A 24,373-nucleotide genomic window follows, 5' to 3' on the forward strand; every position below is an offset into this window, starting at 1 on the left:
GTCAGTTCAATTCAATGTCATTTCAATTCAATGTAATTTCAATTCAGTGCCGGTTCAATTCAATGTCAATTCAATTCAATGTTATTTCAATTCAATGTCATGCCAAATCAGCATTCGTGGTCACTTTACTAAAAGTTCAAAGTTCAGCAAAGTTTTTATACCCTAAAGCTGAGTTTTTGCTTTTAGTTTTGTGAGTAAATTAAATTATGAGCTATAAAAATGACTTGATGTAAAATTTATAAAAAAATATATGTTTATACCATACAGTAGTAGAGTTGATCCACCCAACCTGTCATAGAGTTTCTACCACATTCCCTTAACCTGCCATACAGTGTCAACAACAAGTGCTTCTCATCTCCCAGGTCTCTTAATCTTCACACTAGTAGTCCAAAAAATATTTATGCATTTATATTTTGATGATCAAGGAAATCCTCACAATTTCATGTCCCTAAACAAGCTGGTGAGTGAGCTACTTGAAAAACTTACCAAAGACATGGAAACCAGAGATAGACAGTTAGAGGACATCTTCAAGAAAACCTCAAAGACTGTTGGTGAACACAATGACCAGACTGAGAAAGGATTGCAGACTTTGAGAAAAACACGAGAGGAACATGTAATGTCTAACACAAAGCTTTTTGATTTATATCTGCAAAGACTCTGCAGCTCATTAAAAACTTCATGGATTTAGTTAAAGCGTATCAATACACTTCTAACAGTTTATGATGAGCATTTCATATTTGCAGCTGAGAGTTGTGAAGGAGAAATATGATCAACTAGAAACTGATTAGATTGAGGGTAGAGAAAAGCAAAAGGAAAAGCTAGCAGACTTTCGAGATGAAGAGGTCCTCATGAAATGGAACCAAATCAGAGACCAGATAAAAGCAACAGAGTCTAAAATTAAACAGGCTCATCAGGTTTGTAAGGTCTCTCCAGGGTCAAAGTATAAATGATCTATGAGTAATTGAAATACTTCATAGATCTTGCCAACAGATAAAGTTGAGTTGTTATGAAACCGCAAGTGCGTATTAATGACATTTGATATTTTTAAAGCAACTAGCTGTCTCAATTGTTGTAATTTTTAAAACCTTACGCTTGCAGTACTTTTTCAAAGCACGGAATTGAAAATTGATAAGCAAAAATTATTCAACGCCTGTTTGCAAAGCAGATCTGTTTATTTTTTAAACTGATTAAAATGCCCTGGCTGCCCTTGATGAAGCTGCAACATGTTTTTGGCATCTCAGTAACACTAGCCTGTCAGGTATACCACAATCCAGGTTTATTCAAAGTGTGGTATTTGACATTGGTTGTACATCTGGTTTGCAAAAAAATCTTGTATCATTGATACATGAAATCAAAGAAAGCATTGATTCATAGAGCCCTACAGACTATTGCGCTCTCACCAATAGTAACTATTTCAGAGTAAGGTAAAGTTCATCGCCAAGTTATAAAACATTATATTATTAAATTGAAAAGTGATTATATAGAAAATAATTAAAGCGACACTTTCAGTTTTTTGCAGATGTCGAAAGACTATAATAGAGATATTTTTAAGAATCAGTAAATGTACAACGTGACATCTATAACTACTCACTATACACAAACATGGAGATTGAACAATAGAGTTCTACAGACTATGATGTGCTCACCAGTAGTAACTATCTTACGGTTAATGTCCGCCAGGTTGAAGTGTTGAGAGGGAGGTTTTAAGGAGTTGATGGTTGCACAGGAGAGAGCTTTGGAGAAAGGACTGCCTCAATTAGTAGTAAAAGGATCAATCAACCTTGTACCTAAAGGTAATAGGTAATGAAACGGTGGTATTTTAAGTGTGGTGTGTTTAAAAATATATTACCCTTAGTTTCACTAGGATAAATTAAACAAAGTTTTAATAAACTGCTACCAGAAATTTTTTTAGATCTTGGTGACAAATTTTGTACAAAACTATAATGCAATTGTATATACAGTTTTTTCCTAATTTATGTATCCCACAAGGCAAAAAATTAAAACCAACAAGCTGTAGGGCTTCTTGACTTTAAATTAAGTATGGTTCTGGTAAAGCGGAGTGACCAGGATCGTAGCGATCGACCTCCGAGGCCCCACGATCATAGGGTCATGCCTTCCGGTCGCAGAAGACTCGGTCATTCTTGAGGACGCTTGGACAATTGAGACCGACTAGAAGACTAAACATAACATAAAGAGACAAGTGGATAGTGCCTTGAAAAAGAGAAAAGATGTAAAATGAGCCCGATGCGATCGTTTGAGCAGAGTTGTCCGCTCACACTCTCTTCATGTTTGAATGTGGTTCATTGCCTGTCATACATGTATGCTTATGTATATTTATTTAAATATATATATTATTTATTGTTTAACACTCGGTGTTATTATTTGACTGCCTTGTAAAGAGTAAAAAGAACTGGCAGTTCCCTTTACAGTATTGTATATTTCCTATTAGAAGTATTATATTATATTGTATTGTAATATATTATGTTTCCTATTAGTATTACATATTTCCTATTAGCTGTTAGACAGCCCCTATTAAAGGTTTAGGCAGAAGTTTACTTTATAAACTCTCCATGTATGTTACTTCAGTTTGTGTTGAATTGCACGAGTTAGTTAGAATTATCTGCTGCATAGTATTCATTTAAATATTAATTTTAATATTGGCTTCAAGTTTTAATCTGAGTATTGAGTAATTTGGGTAAAAGTAAAAACATGTTTTATCCACCAAAATACAAATACTGTTGCTAACCCAAAATGTTTCTCTTCAATCTGTCGCTTTCATATCTAAAAATCATGTTAAGGCTTTTCATCTTCAGGCTGCTCCTATTTCGAGCTCTGTCAATATAGAGTGTTTGTATATACAGGTGAGGCTAGGGAGATAGAGCTGGAGGTAGTACCTGCTGATGATGTCATAATTCATGCTGATGACCTCATGCTACCACTCCCTGATCGGATAACTCACCTTGAGACTGTGTAGCTGCCTGCAAACCCTCTCTTCGTCTGCCACTATCAGGAATATTTATTTGTTGGGATGGATAACACTAATGTAGCTAGAGTAGGATCGTACATGTATAATATTGACAAGTCAGTTATTAGCTGCTCCGCACAAGTATACTCTGCTGTTGTATATAAGGATAGACTCTATGCTCTGGTGGCGTCATCTCCTAATACTGTCTGTGTGTATGATATGCTGGGAATGAAGTTAGCTCAGTGGAAGGTCACTTGTGATAAGGGCTATTTTAATGTGCTGGCTATAGTATCAGATGAATTGGTGGTGCCTGAGCATCCAAACAAGAGATTTGCTGTATTCACTCTATCTGGCCAGCTACTCAGGACTGTTCCATGCACTCTATTAGTTGACCGCAGTATCTTCATGTGCGCTGCTGGTGGTAGCTCTGTAGTCATCTCTGATTATGATGCTCATCAAGTCTCAAAGTTTAACATCACTACAGGTAGGGTTGAGTGGTCAGTGAGTGTGAATAATCCTTATGCAGTCTGTTGTTACGGCTCTAAGTATATACTTGTAGGTAGATACAAAAATAAGAAGATACAGGTTGTTGATCGCGTAACAGGTGAGTCAGTTATTATTATTCACAATCTATCTACTATTTATTGATTAATCATGTAGATATTTATTACTCCTAATGGGACATAACTGCAGCATGAAAAATACTTTGTATATAATCTGTTTTTGACTTTGACTGAAATGACTGCAGCTAATCAAAATTTTACTAAAATTGTTAACAATTTAACCAAGGCAAATTATTGTTATGCAAGATTATCATTGTTTGTTACATGAATATGTCTCTATCATATAATATATACACGTAAGTTGCGCTGCACTTCTGCCAGTAAACTTTGTGTTTATGAGAGGAGTTTAGTGCTAAGCTGCACATGAATCTGTTAAAGTTTTGCTGATACGGTAGCTGAGGGTTTTTTCAAGCTATTTCTTTTAAGTGAATTATTAATTGCTAATAATACAACAGATGTTCCCTTTGTTTGTTATTTTCCATTCATTATGTCTGTTATAATAGGTCAAAGGTCAAATAGGTTTAATGCACAATTTCTTCATCCTATTTTAATCCATTGGTCAAGGATACACAACTTTATGTTATATTTGAGAGTGTTTTAGCAAGATATTACTGAAGTAGGGTAATGAAAACATTAGAAAAAGTTTAACAGTTGTTAAGCATGTATAAAATTTAAAACTTTCTATTAAATTTTAACTGACATTTTTGAAATTATCAAATTATAAAATATTTATTTGAACGTCAAACTTGGCCAAATCAAAATTGGACAATGGTAGCTCAGTTTATAGACAGTTATCTTTATGCGTGAGAAAAAATAATACAATTTTCGGATTCACTGGGTAAAATATTCAATTTAACACCATAACATGTTTAATACATACTAAAAGTTTGCTTAAATAAATCCTAATAAAATGGAAATAACTCTAACCAATCAGAAGCATGGTGTTAATATTCCTGTGGCATTTGGTAGCACATTACTTGAGCAAAGTATTTTTATTACTAATATGTGTTCAACATTTTAAACTCAAATCATGTTTGTAATAGCAGATGTATGATAATGTGTAATAAATAACTAAGGTCTAAGGAAGTTTGGGAAAGCTTGTAAAACAGTTTTAAAGAAAAGATGATGTAAAGTGAATTTGCACGAATAGAAATCTGACTTATAACTTATAATGTTGACAGATTCTAATCAATAAAAAAGTGAAGTTACTCTGATTAATTGGTGCCCCCAGTTTTAGTAATACTAGTTTTTATTGAGTTAAAGGAATAAATTATATAATAATATATAATGTAATAAGATATAATACAAGATAATGAGTTTTTAGCAACAAACTTTGTTAATTGTGTGGAATTATAAGTTGATTTTGAAAGTGAATAAGCTGTTGTATATTTTGTATTAACATTAAATTTAACGTTATTATTAATAATTAATTAATTATTAACATTTAAAATTTCAAAATGATTGACTGGAGACGCTTCTATAATGCATACCTCCTGTAGCATAAATTCCAGATAACGTAAAGAACTTATGAGAAGCTTTTGCAAGTAAAAAGTTCATATAACTTAAAGCGCCAAGTCGGGCAAGTTTTCAAATTTGAATTGAATGGTAACTTATCTTGCCGCACTTGGGAGAAAGAACAACTTGCTTATTACGTTATGTTTATTATATATACAACTTTTGTGACATTCTAGTTCATCATGATAAATCATTAAAAATGTCAACAAAACAGAATAAGGTAGCTGCACAATTGTTCATAAATGCTTTAAAGCGATCGATTGGTGCAGGTGTTACAGTGTCAGTCTACCAATCAAAAACAGGAGAAAAGTTGTTGACGCAAACTCATAATGCTGCAGTTACTGTACAGTGCACAAATTAAAAATCTAAATCTAGTTTTTTCTTTTTGCATGACCAAAGGGGTGAGTTTGAAAAGATCTTGGAACAGATCAGGCAATTTACATGTTTTAATTGTTTGTATAACATATAATCCCTATAGCATAAACGTTCCCGGAACGAATTATTTACATTGCAGGAGAGTCTACTGTAATTTTAAATTGATGCTGTCCTTGACAAGCTCCTTAAAAGTTCTGAGCTTAGGAAAGTTTTACATTTATGTAAATTAATTAGGTTAACTGCAATTTCTAATCTAAGTTTTTATATTTAACTCATTGGCTCATATTACGTTTCAGGTACTTTAGTTTCTGAGATAGTTGATGACAAGATGACTGGGCAGTATGTGAATGGTCTGCAGACATTTAACTCCAGATTAGTTGTTGCTGATAGACGCCACAAGCAAGTTCAAATATTTGAATTTTTACCTCAGTGAGTCACTCCTTCTGAACTTTACCCAGTTGATTGTGTGCTTGAGTGGTATAAATGAACTAGCTAACCACTAGCGCAAAATGTGAGCACTTCTGAGTAACAATTTAATAGAATAACAACTTATAATGGTTTTGAGTTGTCTTATTTTTTTAATTACTCATTACTATCAAATATTATCAGCTTTTTCTTTTATACATATTAACTCTATGTTTATATTATTATTACTATTTTGGTCAGTTGTGTTAAATATTTTAAAAAGGCATTAATGTGAATTAGCTTTACTCACATTCCAATATCCGTATAAAAATTTTGATCAGAATTTAACAATAAATGATTTTGAAGAATTTCAGAGATAACAATTATACCAGTTTTAAGTTAGACAGAAAGTTATTGCTTTTAAAGGATCTCTCATCAACTATTAATGAGTGTAGAAAATATTTTCCACGAGGTTATTGAGTGCAGACAACTCTTGTCTGCTAGATAGTTGAAGGTCAAGCATCTATCTGGTTGGTCATTCTGTGTGGAAAACAAGTGTAAGCAACTCTAGTTTGCTAAGTTATTGAGTATAGACAAAGTGGTAAAGTTTGTCATCATCAGAGTTGTCATCCCAGGATATTCAGTTGAAGGAGAGTAGATAAATCTAATAATGGTTATCAGTATGTTTAAAGAGAGAAGACATGTTCAGAAGTGACAAACTATGATATAATAAGACTTGGTCAAGTATCAGTAAATAAAAAATTTACTTGTAGAGATCAGGTGATAGCATCAGAGTCACAAGCATTTTTATGTTATATAAAATCTAAAAAACTTGTTTACCACATTATCGGTTATTAAATTTCTTCTGGTGAGGGAGCCGGGGCGATTAGCCAAAATCTTCATTGAAATTCATGGTTAGGTCTCATTTTAGCTTCCACATTGCTATGGTAACTTCAGCATGAGAGCTGTATAAAAATCTAAAAATATGTTTAAAAGGAAAAGGTTGGAGGTTGGTACTGTGCTTGCTTGTTGTCAGTTTAAAAGTTATATATAAAAATTAAAGATTTGTTTGTTCGCTTCAATTACGAGTTTTAGGTTATGGTTTCTGAATATTTTACAGATTCATTACAGATTTTTTTATTTGTTGAGGTTTTTTTTTACATACTGGGAGTCTATCATCTCTGTATAATTATGTACTTGTTAGCTTATTTGGTAATAGTGAAAAGAGTATTCCAACTAGTTCAAAAGTTTTTGCTCCACCGAAGCTGCCCATTGTTACATCAAATGCAGATGTAACAATAAACAATGGTAAAATTTGCATACATCAAATCTCATGAAGTTTGTTTAATTTTTTAGGTAGGTTTTTGAAGCATTTCACTGCCACATTTTTGTTGTTCTGTGGGTTTATTTTGGTAGATTTTGTTAGCTGCTTGTAGATGCTTTCCAGCATTGACTTACTTGTTATCCCTATTTCTGATTTGGTTGGGTTTCTAACTCCAAACATAGGTTTACTTTCAAAAATTGTTTTTGTGTGTTATAAATACTTGCTTATCTGCTACTTTTTATTCTAGTCTCAAGGTCCAACGCTTGTGCAATGCTTTTGTCTTTGACTATTATGCTGTCAGATTTGCTTTTGGTTCTATTGTAGATTTTTGTGAGGACGTTATCTAGCAGTCTGTCATTATCTTGGTGGTTTAATTTATTGTACTAGTTTGCTGTCATTCATAGTTTTTCATCTTATCTTTGTTCAATTTGAAAAGCGTAGCAGTTTTCTGAAATTTACATTTTTCATCAGTGTTCACATATCTTTTATGTTTATACAATTCAAGTATGCTTCGCAAGTTTAACAAACTTTGCTACAGTTTTGCTTCTTTCTCCACTTCTTCTCCTATGGCCCTCAACTATGGTTTTAGACAAACTGACGGTCACGGAGCTTACTATATATAAAATATCAGTTGCTTGTAAACCTGAAATAGTAGTTCAACTAAAATTACATGTTGCAAGAGTTAAAATTGTACTTCATCTGACAAGATTTTCCAATCTCACATCGAACTCATCAGGCATGTTAGAGTACACTACCAAGCAGACATACTTGTAAATAGAGAGATTACAAACAACTTATGTTTTATAGTTGGCCAATGATTATAACTTACTATTGTTAAGTAACAAATAAATAAAGCAACTAACTTAATGATTTATATTTATCTACTGCCTCTCTGAATTATGATGTATTTTAAGTAATTATATTTCAGCATGCAGATGGAAATAGGTTTGACTGATAACGTTATAATAAATTACTGCTACTATTAATTATTAAAATTAAATGACAAACAGTGAAAACAAACATTGTGACAGTAAAAAGAGCCAATAATGTTATCAAAATGCTTCAGCATTAAAAAACATCTTTAATGAGAGATTAAAAATAATTTCATAAACTTCCAAAAAATTATCATTATGATATTATTATTATATATATATATATATTATTAAAAAAATTATCATTATGATATTATTATTATATATATAAAAAATTGTTTCCTCACCCCGGATACCCCGTATGGGTGGTAAATTCTGCTCTAACTCGGGTCTCCTACCAGAGACCTGGGAGTTTGAGCACTCGCCTCAAGATCTTATTTCATCCGTTTTGAACCAGTAGCCCATTTTTCACTGCCTTGTCCTGGTTCAGCTACAGGCAGCGCGGACCTTGTTTGACCGGGCGACGTCCGAGCCGGCGTGGCTTTGGTTATTGCACTCATCATAGAGGTTGTAGACATTATACAAGCAAGGGTCTTGTCCAAGGACCACCAAAAAAGTGCAGTTGTTGGGGTTTGAACCGAGGACCTAATGATCACGGTCCCGATACCTTACCAACTGCAACATAATTTTTCAAATATACAATGTATATATATATATATATATATACATTGTATATTTGAAAAATTATTGCGAAAAAAGTAAACTTTTAGTATTTGCGTTTACGCAAATACTAAAAGTTTACTTTTTTCGCAATAATTTTTCAAATATTTCATACTCCACTAATAATCTTTTAGGTTTTTAGTGTAGAGTTCTCTTTTTATATGCTTTTGCACTTGCTTTTAGTTAATATATATATATATATATATCTATATAAATTTGGTAAAAAATTTATTAAAATTTGACTAAGCAAAAAATTACTAAAAGTTTCGTATTACACGAAAGGTGTGTAACACTCATCAGATAAAATGCTTAGTGAGGACTATACACAAGATTCTGCATTAGCTGGTAAGCTGAAATAAAAGCTCAGGTTTTAAAAGCTAGATGGATAAGATCTATTATGTAATGCTATTTCGTAAAAGGTGTTTCTTAGCATGTCTACATGTAGATATTAGTTCACTACGTTTGTTAAGAGTTGCCTTCTCAGGTCTGTAAATGATGAAATATTTTTCTAATGTACATAATCTGCACTTTCCGGTGCTTTTAGAGTATGGCTTGGCGTGTGATAAAATCTTCCAGGCTATGTTGTAGTCAGCGCCGCTTTCCTTGAGTTCCCATATGTGGCTGCTTAGCTCGGTAGAGTAGCGTTTAGAAATGTCCTTGAATGTGGATTTGTGAAGGTTATATCTAGTTTTGAAGCTGTTTTCGGTTAGCCCTACATATGTGGCTGCAGGTTTATTGTTATCGGTGGTAGTTACGCTTGCCTGGTATATCACTGATTTTGCTAGGCAATTGTCTGGTAACGGGCAGGTGTTCTTATTCCTGCAATTGCAGCCAGGATTAGTTGTTTATTGATGGTTCAGTGATAGCAGCCTCTGATTGTGAGAGTTGATAGCCTGTTTCACATTGTTCATGCAGCTATAGCTTAATTTTATAATACTTCTGTTAAAGATTTTGTGTAGCTTGTGGTCAGTAGAGAATTCTTCATCAATTAATTTAAAGAAAGTTTTCCCGATGTTGGTGTGAACGGTGTTGCTGTAAGAGGGGTTATACCAGATTATGTTTCTTTTTCTTTGTCTATGTCTTGCCTTTAGTGGTGTAGCTTTAGGTGAAAAGAATTCTAGCTTGTGTTAGTATCCGCTTTTTTTTAAGGCTTCCTGATAAATAGGTGCAGCTTTGCTGAAGGCATTTCCATCTGATGAAATTTCTGAGAGTCTTTTGTTGATTGCCAGTGGTATATTTTTAATGATGTTAGGCGGGTGGTTTGAATCTTTGTGAACATAGGTAATGGTGGTGTTTGGCTTAGTGTAGGGCTCATACTTCCCGTTTTCTAGGTTTAGGGTTACGTCTAGAAAATTTACTATCTTCCTGTTGGCTTCTATTAATATTCTTAGATCATGTGAGCCAAAGATAGCGCACAGGTCTTTCTTGATGTTGTCAACTTGGCGGGGGGTTGCGTTTAAAGCTCCCGGACCATCATCTCTATATAGTCCACATGATCTAAGAGTATTAATAGAAGCCAACAGGAAGATAGTAAATTTTCTAGACGTAACCCTAAACCTAGAAAACGGGAAGTTGAGCCCTACACTAAGCCAAACACCACCATTACCTATGTTCACAAAGATTCAAACCACCCGCCTAACATCATTAAAAATATACCACTGGCAATCAACAAAAGACTCTCAGAAATTTCATCAGATGGAAATGCCTTCAGCAAAGCTGCACCTATTTATCAGGAAGCCTTAAAAAAAAGCGGATACCAACACAAGCTAGAATTCTCTTCACCTAAAGCTACACCACTAAAGGCAAGACATAGACAAAGAAAAAGAAACATAATCTGGTATAACCCCCCTTACAGCAACACCGTACACACCAACATCGGGAAAACTTTCTTTAAATTAATCGATGAAGAGTTTTCTACTGACCACAAGCTACACAAAATCTTTAACAGAAGTATTATAAAATTAAGCTATAGCTGCATGAACAATGTGAAACAGGCTATCAACTCTCACAATCAGAGGCTGCTGTCACTGAACCATCAAGAAACAACTAATCCTGGCTGCAATTGCAGGAATAAGAACACCTGCCCGTTACCAGACAATTGCCTAGCAAAATCAGTGATATACCAGGCAAGCGTAACTACCACCGATAACAATAAACCTGCAGCCACATATGTAGGGCTAACCGAAAACAGCTTCAAAACTAGATATAACCTTCACAAATCCACATTCAAGGACATTTCTAAACGCTACTCTACCGAGCTAAGCAGCCACATATGGGAACTCAAGGAAAGCGGCGCTGACTACAACATAGCCTGGAAGATTTTATCACACGCCAAGCCATACTCTAAAAGCACCGGAAAGTGCAGATTATGTACATTAGAAAAATATTTCATCATTTACAGACCTGAGAAGGCAACTCTTAACAAACGTAGTGAACTAATATCTACATGTAGACATGCTAAGAAACACCTTTTACGAAATAGCATTACATAATAGATCTTATCCATCTAGCTTTTAAAACCTGAGCTTTTATTTCAGCTTACCAGCTAATGCAGAATCTTGTGTATAGTCCTCACTAAGCATTTTATCTGATGAGTGTTACACACCTTTCGTGTAATACGAAACTTTTAGTAATTTTTTGCTTAGTCAAATTTTAATAAATTTCTTACCAAATTTATAGTAAGCTCTACTTTAGTATCGAGCACTTTATGCTGACTTTTAGCCTATACTTTATTGTATATATCTATATATATATTATTATTATATATATATATATATTATTATATCCATTATGATATTATTATATACTGTATATACCTACTATTATATCCACTAGAAATTCCACTGTCATACAGCCCACGACCAAAGTGATATTGGAAAAAAATAAAGGGTACTGATGGTTGAGAAATGCAATATTAGCAGTCAAATGGCAGTGTAGCGCAATAGGATTACTGCAATGGTAGCTGTAATGTACTGGGTGTGGGTGTTATTATATACAACAAACAGCAATAATGAAAGGAAAAGGTTATATGTTTATATCTCTCCCCCTGCAACAGGAGAAATGCAATATTGGCTAATATTAGAAGTAGAATGCACTGATATTATTAGAATAACCAATATTATTAATATAGTAATAATATAACACCAATGCACAATTTTGTTTACATTTCAAACGTCATAGCTAACAATATCAAGAAGTTGGGATATTTATATAGATTTTTAGAAAATCTGTACTACATAGTCATTGTTCTGAAGTCATCCAAACTTATAATTAAATATTGTAATAAGCTCATAAGAATCGTTAGAAAAAAATATCATCGTCATTTCCTTCACTTACACTGCGTTGGACATCAGTTAGAATACCAAAGTACTCATAAGTTTCTAGAATGTCAGTTACTTTGAAATCGGCAAAAATGAAACGATTTCAGTACTCTTGCGTTAATTACAGAAACCTTCGGCAATTCGACAATGCTGTAGACTGGTGAAATATGCATGTTATTTTTTCGTGAAATGCGCACGACTTAATTGTTCTATTCTCTGTCGCTCGGCGTTTCAATTTCCAGTCTTAATTTTGATAAAAGTGAGGCTTAGCAAGTTTTAATAACAATTTTTTCGGCCAAATTAATCTATATATTTGTGTATAATCCGTTCAGAAGGATAAGTTTTAGGAATATGTCGACACTTTTCAAAGACTTGGTAACATTTTTAAATATGTTTTTATGTGTTTTGTATCGTTATTATACTTTAACGACTCTACAAAACAATAGTTAAATTTGTTGATGAGATCTCGAAACAAGGGTTTGCGTTGTTGTTGATGAATAATTTTCATGAGTTCAGTGCACATGCATTTATCATAAAAACTCTCCAACTTCACTCCGCTCATTTGGTTGCGGGATTATTAGCTTGACCTCATTTTGTCAAAATAGTAAAATATGACCAATATAAATTTTGTTACAGTAAAGAATATTACATAGTTCTAAGTACAAAAAAAGAAAGTTGTAAAACAAAAAAGTATTTTTTTGAAATTTTTTTTATGTATATTGAAAGCGATGAACTTTATGACATATAATAATCTAATAGCTTTTATCAATCTTTTTGTTTATGAATTATCAAATTTATTAATACACAAAAACTTGTAGTAAAAGAACATTACATACTGTTTTCCCTGGCAAATTCATTCAAGTAAAGACTTGGTAGGTCAACTGTTATTGGTCAAATTCATTCAAGTAAAGACTTGGTAGGTCAACTGTTATTGGTGCATTGATGCTATTGCCCAGCTTGCTTTAGGCTTTCATAATTTAGCTGTCTTTAGCTTTGAAAATATTCAATTTGGAAAAACAAATTTTTCAATAAAAATGCTAAAGCTTCAAGTTCTACACGCATCTGAATGCTCTTTTGATGTTGGCTATCTTGGCTTCAATCACACAAACACGACAAACCATAGACTTAAATGCCTCAACATGATATAAAGACATGATTATTTGTCTAGACTATCGACACTATCAAAGAATATTTCTTGCTTCAAGATTTATAAAGCAACAGTTCATGAACTTGTTAGCTTTTAGATGACCAATACCGACAATACTGGGTAAAAATAAATTGCTAGATAAACAAAGACAAACAACCCATATAAATCTGTTTTAGATAAACCTTTATAAAATCCTTTAATTTTTTATAATATTTTATAAAGCAACTAATTATTGACTCAAGGAATTATGATACAATCTCTACAACTATTTTGAGGGTAATATTTGTGCTGAGCATGCATGTTCATGCCATGCGCATGGCTAAAATTCTCCCTTGCCTTGCATGAAAGGTAAGACAAGGAAGAATGTAAGGCTAATTTAACGCAATTCTTCCTTGACTTACATGATAGGTATTCATAATAGCCGCACGTAAAGTTTTCTTTGGCTAAACAATTTGTTGATGCTAATATTGAAAATTTCAGCAGTGCAGAACAAACTTTCAGGTCCGAAGACATGAGGATATTGAACCACCACAAGAAACTGAAATGAGTCAAAAGAAAAGCAACAATCATATCACAATGATGAGCTGCCAAGACACAAATTACAACAATTTTTTTAAATATTTGTATTTCAATTTGTACTTGCAATATAAACATTGTTTATTTGTGTTACCTGTTTCCTAGTATATATCGGTAGCATTTATTGGATATTATTATATAACTTATAAAATTTTAGACTTGTCGCGTAATATTTAATAAGGCCATTATAACACTGTTATTTAAACAGGGTTATAAATATTGATAGGCTCCAAAAATGCAATCATATTTAGCATTTTTAACCAAAAGCCTTTATCTCAAAAAAATATTTCAGCTTAAGCTATAATATCTCTATATGCTAACTGCAAACAAAATATATTAGCTTGTAGGAAAGTCTTCCAGTTTTATAATACTTATATAGTTAGTGTTTTATGACTAACCAGAGGTAAGTTATAGCAATATTAATGCGGCCATGTCAAGGACATTATTATGCTATTAATTAACCTAGTCTCATGGTTTATTCATTAACACTCCTATACACAAAGTAGAAACAGTTACATTTTAATAATTAAATATATTACCATCTTATCTACATTGAAAACATGAGATATCCAAGTGTCTCCATATCATATAAAACAAAAAAATCACTTTGGGTGTGAGACATAAAAAAGAAATATCTCATTTCAGTTAAAGGATTAATGATGTTCAACACTAAACCAAAAAATCAAAGTGAGTTTCTTTTACTCTCAAATAAAGAAGAAACTTTCACAGTGTCATGCTGAAGCTTGGAAGATGAAGATACAAACAAGAGTACAGGGATATGAACCCAAGTAATATACAGATGACATCACAAAACGTTCGCCCAAAACGTTCACTGTCCATTCTATCTACAATACACCAAATTTGACCTAAACATTGCAAGCAGGTAAAATAGATCCCATAACGCTGAATTCCGTGAGTGGCTAGACTAAAATCTTTTTCTGACCTTGCCAATGACCATATTGCGTTTTCTAAAACAAACTGTAAGCAAATGTTTGTTGTTGTTACCACGTAAATAGTAGAACTTGATCTCTTTGTGTAGGTCTTGAGTCTCCTCTGCTCTGTTGCATCTTCACAAACCGTTCTGTTTATAACATAACTAAGTACTGTTAAGATAAATCCTAACGCAATTAAGTAAGCATGCTTTATCTCTCCTTCCTGAAGCCGCTCAACAGCGAGCAAAATGATTCCACAAAAACCATTGTAGATCGCTAAAACCATTTGGAACTCGCAAGAAGCCTCAACCTTTTGAAATTCCTCATGCAGTCCCATAGCTTCCTTTCTTGTTACTTTGACTAAAACATAGAAGTTACCAACTACTTTGATGTTGAAGGGAATTTGAAAAATACTTATTGCTTACCATGATCATTAGGTGCAGAATTTCAACTGCGTTATACAATGCCAATAAGGCTCATGACTATTCAACAACAGGTTATGGCTTTTCTAAGTGTTTTAAAATCAATGTGGTGTGATCGGTCTAAATTTTGTAAAAGAACAAGTATGTACAAAAATAACTTACCTTTGAAACAAACCTTTCTAGTTAGAAGCATCAGAGTTTAGTGATGCTTTTACCGGCTGCTATGCAGAATTGATACTGTGCACACAAAGAAACCTAACAACAAATGTAAACATTTTAAAGCTGCGTTAGCATCTTTTGAAAAAGAAATGATATTCCCAGACACTATGTAAACGTTAGTTTTAATCATTGTTTGATCAACTTCAACCAAGCTTTAGTTCAGTCAATAAGTAATGCTTGATTATAATATAAAATCAATATGAAAGCCATAGAACTATGCATATAATACCTGCTGACTATTGTCAAATAGTGTACAATTTTTAGCTTATTTAAAATTCTTTCTACCATGCTACTCTTGACAGGCCTGATTAAATTCATTAGTTTAAAGTTGCCTTACCTTGAAAACTATATATACCTTACACGTGTAAAAGAAATTAAACCAATTATTGGCTAAACATTGGGAACAGTAATATCTGTACGAAACTTTGTTGTTTTTCTGTGACATGGACACATATTTTAGTAAGGTATATATGTGTATATATATGTGTATATACATGTATATATATGCATATATATATATATATATATATATATATATATATATATATATATATATATATATATATATATATATATATATATATATATATATATATATATATATATATATATATATATATATATATACAGTCACGTGCAAAAGTATGGAGCCGCCTCTGAAGTATTTTCAATTTCAGACTTCACACTGTTGTTATTCAGTTTAGAAAATAGCTACAGCAAATATATTACTATCATTTTGATTCTGATAGTTTCCTCTCTCTGATTATTTTAATTATTAATTTGCTAAACTAATAATTAAAACAATAATTTCTCCTCTATTGTTTAATGCACGTATTTATATTATCTATTAAAATAATTTCAAAGATGAAACACTCTTTGAACAAGTTGTTGGCCCTGAAAAAGGCTGTTGGTTGTATACATATTCTCTATAAGAAATTGGAGGTGATTCCTGAAACCCAGTAGTATCAGTACTATTTTGTTTCTATAGAACAAGACGACAGCGGTTGGGCATTGATACAACCAAATTTTCAGGCTCACTTCACTCAATTGCTCGGTGCCAAGCTCTCACAAGGCCCTCCATCAGCCATGTTTTAGTCTTTGGCTTAGTCTTGTTTAGTTTAGCTGTTATACACTGCTTCAGATTTTCTATGGGATTCAAATCTAGGCTCTGAGATGGCCCTGTCAATGTGCCGACTCTTTCTTGTTGCATTCCCTTTTTGGCATGATGGCAAGAGGCATTGTGATCCTGGAACCATCAGTTTGTTAAACTGTCTGGTTGTCAACTGACTGTTCCTTCACAATGCCCTAGAGATTGGTGACATTTTATGTTGCATGATTTTGATGCATTTTTTCCGTTTACATTGCCAAGTACAACATCGAGCCGTCCAACCCCTGATGCCGTCGTACAACCCTAAACCATCACTGATGCAGAATGCTTTTTCGTGGGAGTATTATACCTTGACTTGAAAGCTTCTCCTGGTCTTCTCCTAACATACTACAAACCAGATTGGTTAGTAACACAAAAGATAAATTCATTAGAGAAAAGTGCTCTCTTTCACTGGTCCACACTCAATGTTTTCGCTGGCGTGCCCACTTTAATTGTTTGCGCTATTGTTTCTCTGTCACCATTGGATTCTGTTTTGCTTTGCAGCCCTTCAGCCTGGCAACAATTAGGCGTCTTCTAATGATAGGTGGATGCACTTTAACATTGTTTGTGTTCTGTCTGTCTCTGATTAGTTCACTGCTAGACCTTTTACTGTCTGTCAGGGAAAGCCGCACCAGAGTTCTGTCTTCACAACAAGGGCTTTTTTTGGGCGATCAAAGTGTGGTATATCTCCAGTACTGCCAGTCTCATCAAATCTCTGAATGACACCAGACAGTCCTTGACTTGAAGAACCAACTATTTTTGCAAGTTATCGCATAGAAATTACAACTTTATGAAGGAAAACAATGGTTGTTCGCTGTTCTGCGGTAGTTTTCATTGTGAAAATGTAACTAAAAAATATTGTGCAACAAATGCACAGATGGTTAAAAGTTTATGTTTTATTTTTAGGTACACAAAAATTGCAAAACTTCAAAAATTCTGGAACAGTGGCATCAAGAGATGGAATCATAATAATTACTTGTACTCATTTCCTCTTATTATTAAATACTAAACTTATTTGATAAAGAGTGTTATGTCCTTTCGGAGATAACACACATGGAGTAAGCTGGGTGATTATGTTTTAAAAAACACCATGTTAAAGAGGAGACTGTGAGGATTAAATTGGTACCTTGTTTTGTTATATTTGAAGTAGTTCTCTTTATTCTATTCAGAATTAAACTTGAAGTTTATGCAAATTGATAGAGCGGCTCCATACTTTTGCACATGACTGTATATATATACATATATATATATATATATATATATACATATATATATATACATATATATATATACATGTATATATATGTATATACTACATATGCTACATATATATATACATATATATATATATATATATATATATATATATATATATATATATATATATATATATATATATATATATATATATATATATATATATATATATATATGTATATATATGTATATATATATGTAGCGGCACCAACAAATATCTAAGGTTGGCGATCTTCACCAGACATATATGTGGCTGAACAAAGGAAACCTAACGGCCAATACAGAGTCGCTAATCATGGCAGCCCAGGAGCAAGTGCTCCCAACAAGGCAACTCCAAACGAAAATCCATCACACTAGAGACGATCCTAGATGCAGACTGTGCAAAGATGCACCTGAGACCATCCAACACATCATCAGTGGATGCAGACAGCTAGCAGGGAACGCATACACTGAGCGGCATAATCATGTCGCAGGTATTGTGTATAGAAGTCTATGTGATGAGTATGGCCTTAATAAACCACAATACTGGTGGGAAGCTCCTGGTAAGGTCAATGAAAATGACCGCGCTAAGATCCTCTGGGACTTCTACATCCAAACTGACAAGCATGTCCTAGCAAACCAACCAGATATAGTGGTGGTAGACAAGGAGAACAAGAGGGCTACTATAATAGATATAGCAGTACCCAATGACTACAATATAGCCAGCAAAGAAAAAGAAAAGGTAGAAAAATATCTCCCTCTTGGAGAAGAAATTGAAAAATGCTGGAATGTAAGAACAACCGTAATCCCAGTAGTCATTGGGGCACTGGGCGCAATAACACCGGCGCATAAAATGTGGCTTGCCCAAATACCAACAACAATCAACTCAGGTGAGTTGCAGAAAAGTGCGCTATTGGGAACAGCTAAGATCTTGAGACGAGTGCTCAAACTCCCAGGTCTCTGGTAGGAGACCCGAGTTAGAGCAGAATTTACCACCCATACGGGGTATCCGGGGTGAGGAAACAATTTGATATATATATATATATATATATATATATATATATATATACTCATGCTACAGACAGTACTGTTTCGGCTATTGAAGCCTCATCAGTGCAGCTCAGAGCTTAGGCAAGGGACACAATACCCATTACCAATGAGAGTTGACTTCATATATATATTTTTTGGTCCTGTTTTTCCCCACTGTCCCGAAATGCTATAGAGCGGAGTCTAGGTATATTACACTCTAATTTATTAGATATTTTTTGATCCTGTTTTTTCCACACTGTCCCGAAATGCTATAGAGCGGAGTCTAGGTATATGACACTCTATTTTACTAGATATTTTTTGGTCCTGTATTTTTCCCCACTGTCTCAAATGCTATATATGGTATATGACACTAAGTCTGAGTCTGAGTCTCAGTCTGTCTGATTCCGAGTCCGAGTCCGAGTTCGAGTTCGAGTCCGAGTCCTAGTCCGAGTCCTAGTCCTAGTCCTAGTCCGAGTCCGAGTCCGAGTCCGAGTCCGAGTCCGAGTCCGAGTCCGAGTCCGAGTCCGAGTCCGAGTCCGAGTTCGAGTCCGAGTTCGAGTCCGAGTCCGAGTCCGAGTCCGAGTCCGAGTCCGAGTCCGTGTCCGAGTCCGAGTCTGAGAATAATTTGTTTTGATATCTATTATGAACAAAGCTGAGTACTTTACAATCAGGTGCAGTACTTTGAAATTTTAGGTTGTCTTGTTATCTGGTGATTTAGCTATCATAAAAACTAGAGTCACTTTTCTAAATTATCACAAGAGCGAAAAGTTCTGGATGCTTGTTGTAGCGAATTACGACAGCGGAGTGGTAATTACGTTTTGAGCATAGCTACAAACTGTGTTCTATTAAAACTAAAAATACCAAGATAAGAGTTGTCTACTATCTTATAAAAGTAGTTGCTAAATCCTACCATACAAAAGAAAAACAAGCTCTCAATATCAAAACTTTGTATATTTGTATTTGCTTGTTTATAGTTTGTATACTTTTTTTCAAGGAATACACACCAAGTTTTTTTTAATATACTGTGGCTATAGATTTAATCACTGCATATATTTAGGTAGGGTTTATCAACCACCATGTTTTCATTATTATTAGATTTGTTGTGTCATGACAGGAAAACTTCCTACTATTAATTCAAATTTTTAAACTCTGGACAGTTTTTGCTAAATTCAAAATTTTTTATGTAGATCATATTTTATAACTTTAACGAAACAGCTTCAGAAGGCTCATATCTATTTAGTAGCTAAACCAAGCAAGACAGAATAATTATAATATTTGCATGCACCCTTTAAAAAGCATGATGCTGGATCTGCAATATAAGTGAATCAGAGATTTAAAAGAGTGTATAATAATTTATTGTTAGAAACCATACTAATACAAACTTTATATATAAACAATCATTATTTTTACTCAGTTTTTAATAAATCTGTGATGGGCCAACCAAAAAACAAATAATAAACATTTCAAACAACCACTTCAAACAAAATGTCACATTCCTTCTCAGACCGTTGGCTGACAATTGTCTGACAAAGCGGTTTGTAGTCTGTTTCTTGCCAACAGCTTACAATTTTTAACAACATAGAAAACACACAAAATATTAATTCAGAAGCTAAAAACAAAAGTTAATAGTGCAGTTGAGCTAGATAGAATGTTCTGATTATAATGTCTCTTCAACTGGATGTGCCATAGAAGTACAGATGCATGTCATTAGATTCTTAACACTCGATAGATATCCAGGATTTAAATAAGCATAGAAACCAATATTAGCTACTCCATAAAGTGTTTGTAGAGCAGCAGTAAACTGTTGAATCGCATACAGTAGCATTGCTTGTTTAGCAGAAGCAAATAAGTAAATGACAAGAGACACAAAAATAGGAATAGCAGTGGCATACAACATTGCAATAGTGCCAATAATATAGTCTGATGCTGTTATCAAAACTTTATCTTCTTCTCGCAAACATCTTCTCTTCATTCTCTTAATTTCTCGAAATACTGCAGTGAGCCATATTGAAGTTAACACTAGTGGTACAAGACTATTTACAGTGATCAAAACTACAAATAGGATTGTTTGAACATGAGGAATATCTGAAGGAAGTTGACCATTGATGAAACATGATAAATCTTCAAAAAAAGCTGACAAAGCAACAGAAATACAAAGATTTATGAACCAGATAACAGCTACAACTTTTTCAAAGTTATTCAGAACTAAACTATTTTTATACTGAAAAGGCTTGCAGACCGCATAGCATCTTTCATAACTCGCTAAAGCAAAGAAGCTATAGCGACTATGTCCAGCAGTTAAGGCCACTCCGTGTATAAAAATGATTGCGGTACGATAATATTGTGGTGATAAATTTGCTGGTTGTGGGCTGTAGATTGCTATACATGCACACCCGGCAAGAATATCTGCTAGTGTTAAGTTAATCAGAAGCAAAAAATAGTTTCGTTTGTTCTCTTGGCGCAGTGTTTTAGTGGTGCTCAGTATACGCAAATGCAGAACATTTGCAAGCAGACATATTACACTGACGGAAATTCCGGCAATCAAATATGCACTGTCATGGTTTTCTGTACATAACTTTGATGAATTGTCAGAAGCATTCATGGCGTACCTTTCTATTTAATTCAAGATTTCTCAGGCTGCATTCCTAAAAAATAAAAAATTGATGTAGCTCATGCCATATTCAAATTGTAATTTATAAGCAAATCAAATGAAATTAATAATTGCTGAATGGACAAGATTTAACTTAATGAAATAAAAAAAGCTTCAAAGAAGTAAAACACTCTTTTGAGAACAATAATTACTAAACCCTTGTTTACAACAAGAAACTTACATAAACCTGCTATCAATGATACATGTAAATTATTTTATGCTTAATCTGAATAAAAATTAGTTGCTAAATTTGTTATTATGATACAGTGTGTTATTATTATAATACATTTGTCTTATTTTATTTTATTAGTGTATCACAACACCACTGGTGTTGTGATACAATAATAAAATCTATCACTGCAATCTATCTAATAATAAAATTTATCTAGAAATTGTTTCACGACACCACAGGTGTTGTGAAACAATAATATTATCAACCCGTGATGTTTTGCTCTGCATATATCAAAGACAATTTATTTGGTTATTTCAGTATTACATTACAGAGTGTTGTTAAATGTCTTCTTTGATTATATTCTTGCTTTATAAAATGGCAGGTGCTAGCCCCAACTCCTTATTTGGTCATATAAGCAAGTTTAGTTAGAAGCAAAAAAAATTGTTACAAAAAAACTGATCAAGTTTATTTACTTTGCGTAGATTGGTTGTCCAATCAGATTTTTAATTTTTGATGAGCTCAACTAAATCAAAAAAGTCATTTTTCGTAGCTGTACAAGCTGTTTCATTTACATGTTAATGTTTGGTGGTGGTTCCCTCCTTTTTCCATATGAGGCAATATTTCTCAAGTTAAGTGCGCATTATTTGAAAATTTGTTATTGAAATGAACGCACTGACCGATATCCACTGCTGAATATTGCAAAGCTTGAAAATAGTCGAGTTTCTTTTTACCTTATAAGCACATGCCAGGATGTGGTATGTTAGCAAACATATATGTAGCCTGATATGTAACAACCAATTAATTGTTTGAATATTTACATTTTGCAAACATGACACACTAGAACAAGAAACAACCAAAAAAGAAAACAATACGGAAAATTGGAAACAATTTGAAAAAAACAAAAACACAACAAAAATTCGAGGAGCTATCGAACACCAAATCTGAATCTTAAGCAATTTTACAACTGCGAAAAAAACTTTAAATTACAAAAGAGTAAAACAAGAGCAAAAGAAAGTAAAATATTAGTAATTGACAGAAAAAAGAGTGTAAGATCAGTCAGAACAGAGCAAAAATAGAGCAAAATAACTCCAACCAGTGAAACAAGTGACACATAGCCAACAAGTGAACGTACTCACAAGTAATCAAGTGATAGAACAAGATAGGGAGAGAAAGGAAAAGGGAGAGAGATATAAAGAGGAAAATAAATATAGATACAAGAGAAAGAGAGGACAAAAAAAGATGAAAAGAAACAACTAAAGAGAGCAAAGTAGAAGGAAAGATAGGGAAAAAGAGTAAAAGAGATGGTTGAGGGAGAGAGAAAAAGAAAAAGAAGGAAGATGGAGAAAAAGAAAAAAATAAGGAGAGACTGAGAGAGCTAAGGGAGAAAAGGAGTGAGAATTAGAGAAAAAGACAGAAAGACAGAAAGACGGAAGAAGAGAGGGAAAGAGAGAAGGGAAGAAGAGAAGAGAGGAGGTTAGAAAAAAGAAAAGAAAAAATAAGAAAGGGTGAGAGAACGAGGAAGGGAGAGAGGGAGAGAAGCGGGTAGAGGGAAATATCGAAAGAAAAAAGGAGAGATAGGCATGCTAGCAAATAAAATCAAAGCATTTGAGTGAAAAATCAACATAACCAGAAAATCTTCGTCAATAGAACAATGGTTCAGAATGCAAAAGGCTAAAAGGGAGAAAAGTAGAAAGTGCAAAAGGTCGAAAAGGCAAAAGGGCGAAAGAGCGATAAGGAAAAAGGCGTAAAGGTGATAGGGCAAAAGTGCAAAGCGCGAAAGGGTGAAAACGCGAAAGACAAAGGGTGAAATGGATGAAGGGGCAAACATGCGAAAGGGCGAAACAGTGAATGAGCGGAATAATGATAAATATTGGGACAATGAGATAGAAGGATATCAAGAGCACAATATATCAATAGAGCAAGGTGAGATAAAGTGTAATTCATATATTGGGCTAAAACAAAAACTTTGCTCTTTGCTTCTGTAAAAACACTTTGAATGCAGTTTTTAAAGCACTTGCCTTTGTTTAGTAAACTTTCATTCGATGATTTCCTTATTCATGTACAGAGTTCCTACATGTCATGTTAGAAATCTGCACTTCTGACCAAGGTTTTCATCTGAAGCCTGAAATAAAAAAAATCATTTTTGTAAAAAGTTTTGATTTGCATAATGGTTTAGTGAATAGAACCTTTTGTTAGCGCATGGAATAGATCATTTTTTTAGGAGTTCAAAATTTTTTGCGTTTGAAAAATATTAAGAGGCTTCACTGCAATAACAAAAACTTATGTTATTAAATAGTAAATAATGCTATTTGAAATTGTATAAGCACATTGCTTATCTCACGTTTAGGCTATTTTATATAAAGAAAATGCAAGTTTAATCTTTTTGCGTTATATTAGGAACTAAATTTAGCTCTACATGTGTTTGTGGTTAATCTACATGTAAGTAAAAACATTCCTTACGCACTTAAATTTTTTGTTGTATTTGAGAGTCGTGCGTTGTGGGCCTTCGTTTTACTGAGAAAAGCTCCCACCTACATGTACCAGTATATAGTGACTGAATTGAATGGACTTGTATATTTGAAGAATGCTCAACAGGGTAACAGTGATTTTTGTGGTGTTACTATTGAAGACTGATTTGAGATGATTATCATTCGCATATTGGTATAACATTTGGTCAGTGCATCGAAAAGGTCATATCATTGAAATATTAAAGTTTTTTGCAAGTATATCATATAAAAATACTTCAACGCAATAAACCATACTTTAACTTATGAAGCTCTTGCA

This window comes from Watersipora subatra, chromosome 6 (assembly GCF_963576615.1).
Source record: "Watersipora subatra chromosome 6, tzWatSuba1.1, whole genome shotgun sequence".
Lineage (NCBI taxonomy): Eukaryota > Metazoa > Bryozoa > Gymnolaemata > Cheilostomatida > Watersiporidae > Watersipora > Watersipora subatra.